At 43.5% G+C, this 5,084-nt stretch overlaps 1 protein-coding gene across 5 annotated transcripts in view; it reads right to left on the minus strand.

The window, feature by feature from the left end:
* PIK3R5 (phosphoinositide-3-kinase regulatory subunit 5) overlaps positions 1 to 5,084 on the minus strand; it is a 69,948-nt gene that overhangs the window by 52,151 nt on the left and 12,713 nt on the right. The gene's annotated exons all lie outside the window — the stretch shown is intronic.

The raw sequence follows: 5,084 nt of genomic DNA on the forward strand, positions 1-5,084 counted from the left end.
CGCTCTTCCCGATGGGGAGCCAGGGGTTTGCCCACCCAGAAAATTGAGCTATTGAGCTATCTTGCCTTACCCATTCAGGCTGGGGGAATTTGGGCCTATATAGACTCAGCCTGCTGAGGCCCCACTGAGCCCCATCAGCACACACCCTCCCTGGAGGCAAGGCTGGGAGGCAGGCTGTGGGTAGGAGTCATAGATGGACGAAAAGGAGACAGACTGCTCAGCCTCTATCTGCCTGTAGCCTTATTCCCATTTGGCTGTTACTCCAGTGGGCAGACCATATCCTCAGATCAATCACACACAAACACACACACACACACACACACACACACACACACACACACACATATTGTGCTGAACCATTTGAAAGTAAGTTGCAAGTTGCAGATATTATGACAAAAAAATAGATTGAATCATATTAAACAGGAGCACATGTTATCAAATTCATATGGTTCGTTCTAATATTTTAGCATGCATCCCTTAAGAACAAGTACATTCTCCACCCTGAGACCATTATTAATTACACTTAGTAAAAGAATAACAATGACACTATGTCATCTGCTATGCCCCAGGGGCGTACATACTCTTACAGAGCACCCGCCCTGTGCCTGACTGCCTGCCTTCTCCATGCCTAGGGGACCTCATCCATACAGGTGGCAAGCAGTGGGAGGAAGGAGGCCACTGGTCCCAGCAACCATCTTACACTGAGAGTCTACACTGGACAGGGTGCAAAGTAGACATCTGAAAATCCACCACAGCCCAGCAACAACACAAAATGAGAAATTCTCTCCAGGGAAATACAAGGCACATTATGAGATTCCATTTTCCAAAGATGGTCACATTTCCCATTTCCTCTTCTACAGTGCAGCCTTGCTACTTCCCCATGAAGAGGTAGAATCTAATTCCCCTCTCCATAAACCTGGCTAGGCTTGTAACTGCTTCGACCAATAGATTACAGTAGAGGTGACACTGTGCGGCTTTCCAAGCTAGGTCGTTAAGATGATGAAGCTACTGCCTCATTTGCTAACACTGGCACTTGGAGCCCTGAGCTGTCCTGTAAGTAATCTGACCATTCATCTGAATGTTGTCATGATGCGAGGAAGTCCAAGCCACATGGAGAGGTCCATGTAGGCACTCTGACTACAGTTTCAGTCCCCAGCTGTACAAGCCTTCCCAGACATTGTTCAACACAGACAAGCCTGCTCTGTGCCTGACAACCCACCTTCCCCATGCCTCAAGGACCTCATCCATACAGGTGGCAAGCAGTGGGAGGAAGGAGGCTGCTGGACCCAGCAACCATCTTACCTTGAGCGTTTACACTGAACAGGGTGCAAAGCAGACACTGTGCCCTGCCCAAATGCCCACAGAATCCACGAGCATACTAAAATACTTAGTCTTCTACCACTGTTTTGTGTCATTTGTTACACGGCAATAGTATCTGGAACATACGTACTTGGTATAGGCCTCACACTTTGACAGAGACCAGGCCACAGGGCCAGGAGCGACCGACCATGTGTTCAGAGAGAAAGCTGCTCAGAAATGGGTGTCAGGCAGCTCATATAATCACAGCAATTCTGAGGTGAAAGGGCCCTTAAAGGTTGTCTAACCTAAATTCATTGACTCAAATAAAGTTTTCTTACTGAGTGAATATGACCACAAGATAATTTGCTAGATGCTGTGGTAGATCCAAAGATGACTAATACACTATCTCTCATTTCAGATATTAAGCTCCACTGATGCCATCATGGAAGTTGCCACATTCTGAGGACTAGAATGACCGCAGCAACACACCAGGCATGCTCCTGCCTCAGGATCTTTGCACTTGCTATTCCGTCTGCCTGCAGTGCTCTTTTCCCAGATGTCTACTTGGCTTGTTTCATTGTTTCCTCCCTCTTTCCAGGATTTATTTTATGTCCGCAACAAGGCCTTCTGGCAAACACCACCTCTGGTACATCGTGCTTTATTTCTCTATCCCTCTGACAGCAACGGACACACAAAACATTGTTACTTATTATTTATCATGTTTATTATCTGTCTCTCTTCTCCAGCCCCATTAAATTATAAACTCCATGAGGGCTTAGAAGAGTGCCTGGTACGTATTTGCTGGATGGACGAATAATGAATGAATAAGTAACTGATACAGGAAGATAGAAGAGAGAAACACATGGGATCATACACAGAGAGCTTAACTGAAATGTGGATGTCGCTTTTCTCATATGAATCATAAAACTGACCCACGGCAAAGCCTAGGGATGCAGCATTTCACCTGGACAGTAGCTGGAAGTCTCATTATGTTCAAACAAGTCTGTCTGATAAACACTTGCTCCTCTGATCACCTCATGTCTTGGAAGGTTTAGGAAGCAATGAGGAAAACTATTTCATTTTTTTTGTCTTTGATTCTGACCAAGAATAACTAAAAGTTTGTAAAGCAGAAGTGAGGGGAAGATGAGAAAATGACCACATCACATCAAAGTTTGGGCTAATCATGGAAGAAAATGCTAGACATAGTCAGACATATAACTTAGATTTCAAGAAAGCAGATTTCTAAGAGGCCAGGAATCAGAGAGGATGGCTTAACAGGAAAAGAAAACTTGGAAAATTAAATTCTAAAGGCACAGTCACAGAGTTTCATGAGAATGTAGAGGGCTAGCATGACTTCCTGGGGCATGCACAGAGGATAGAAGCAAAGTTCCAAATAAGAATGGACATGAAAGAGCAAGAGTGAGCAGGTCACAAAAGAAAGGCTTGAGAAGAACACTGAAGACATCAAGAAGGGTCCATAGAGTTATTTTCAGAGCCGAAACTTGGAGAGATTAGGCTAACCACTCAGGACGGGTGGGGCAGTAGTCATAGATGCCCAAGAGAGAGCAGAACTGCTCCCATGCTATTCCCTCCATCTTTTTCCTCCAGGGGGATGATTTTCCTACGAGAAAGTATGGATCAAAGATGGTTTATTGAGTCAAAAGCAGATGTGCATGGAGGGTCTATTATTTGAGGGACTTTATTGGCGGGGGCAGAGGGGTGTCCAGAAATCTCAAGGAGCTCATGGCCAGAGGGAAAGATGGGCTCCTGAGAGGAGTATTAGGAACTACGGCAAATACGGAAAAGACAGACAACCAGATACAAAAATGGGCAAAAGGCTTGAATAGACTGTTTACAAAAGAAGATATCCAAATGGGCAATAAACATAAAAAGGTGCTCAATTTCATTAGTCATTACATAAATGCAAATTCAAACCATGGTGTGACATCACTATACACCCACCAGAATGGCTCAAATGAAAAAGAGAAAAACACTGTTTGTGAGGATGTGAAGCCCTCACAACTGCAGGTGGGAGTGTAAACTGGTACATCCAATTTCCAAATGGAAAACCATTTAGCAGTACCCACTAAAACTGCATACCCCATGATACAGCAATTCCACAACTAGGAATGTACTCCTAGGACATGAACTAAAAGGACATGCGCCAGAAATTTCACAGCAGCATCATTCAAAATAACCTTCAAACCAGACACTACTCAATGGGTAAGGCATCCCAGTGGAGGTTAATATGGGACAGGAATATGGGATAGAAACTTGGAGGAAGGAGAAAATCAATTAGCAAAGCTTCTCCAAGAGGATCACTCCTGAGATAACTCTTCAGGAAGGAGAAGTTTGCCCCAGGATTCAGGCACAGTGGTGAGAAAATGGACAGAGGCAAGAGGCATGAGCCAGCATGGTTCCTTGAGGAAACAGCTGGGTGTTCAGCCCCAGTGCAGGATAAAGTATGACATGGGGCACAACGGGAGATTAAGCTGCACGGGCTGGGGTGGCAGATTGCACATGGCTTTATATGCCAAGCAAAGTGCTTAAGGGTTTACTCAAGGACCATGTGGAGCTATTGCCAAATGTTCAACTGGTGAATGATGCATCGGCTCGGGGATTTAGAAGTCGACAACAGCAAAGGGGTGAGGGGGAGACTGAGGGAGAAGGTCCAACAGAGAGGGCCCTAAAGTCAAACAGGGAGTTCGCTGCTGAAGACAAGTTGAGGGTTGCAGATGAGGATAAATACATCTCAGAGTCATAAAGAAACTTGAGGTTGTGAAAGGGAACTGCTACTGATATTCTCTGAAGAATCAGAGAAAATGAAAGATGTACAAGAGAGACAGAGAGTGAGATAGAGAAAAATGGAGACAGACACTAGAGAAGGCTAGTGTCTGGAAACTACAGTCTCTGAGCCCACCAGCCCCCTGGCAACATTCTCTACACATATTAAGAAGCAGTTCGTGAACACTCAGCAAGGGATCTAGGAACCACCAGAGGCAAGAATGGATTCACTAACTGAACAGGTAATACACAAAAATGTCACAAAAAGAGCATACCTGAATTTTAGGAAACCTTACTATAGTCTCATGACTATGTAGCAAAATGTGAGCCGAATGGTAACACAGACAGATGGATTCCCCACTGGCTTAATAACTTCACCCAAAGGGTGTTGAGGATCTTAATCTGCAGGGAATCTCTCCTAAAATGCCAGAGAATTCTGTTTTTCGATCTTTTAATTTAAAAAATTTGTGGCAAAATATAAATAACATAAGATTTCCCATTTGAAACGTACAGTTCTGTGGCATTAAGAACATTTGCACTGTTTAAAACCATCACCACCATTACCTCCAGAACTTTTTCATCTTCCCAAACTGAAACTCTGTACCCATTAAACATCAACTCCCCATTCTCCCTCCTCCCAGCCCACTATAACCACCATTCTACTTTCTGCCTCTATGAGTTTGACTCATAAGTACCTAATATAAATGGAATAATACAGTATTTGTTCTTTTGTGTCTGGCTTATTTCACCTAGCATAACATCTTTACGTTTCTTCCATGTTATAGCATGTGTCGGAATTTCTTTCCTTTTTAAGGGTAATTAATATTATTCCCTTGTATGTATACGCCACATTTTGTTTACCTATTCATCTGTAGATGGATATTTGGCTTGATTCCACCTTTTGGTATAGCGTGCCATTTTTTTAATGAACAGTTTTCAATAGAACTTAGAAGGCATGCTTATTGCACAACAGAAGGGATGAAAAAAATCTTTATATATAT

Source organism: Pteropus alecto, unplaced genomic scaffold (assembly GCF_000325575.1).
Source record: "Pteropus alecto unplaced genomic scaffold, ASM32557v1 scaffold398, whole genome shotgun sequence".
Taxonomy (NCBI): Eukaryota; Metazoa; Chordata; class Mammalia; order Chiroptera; family Pteropodidae; genus Pteropus; species Pteropus alecto.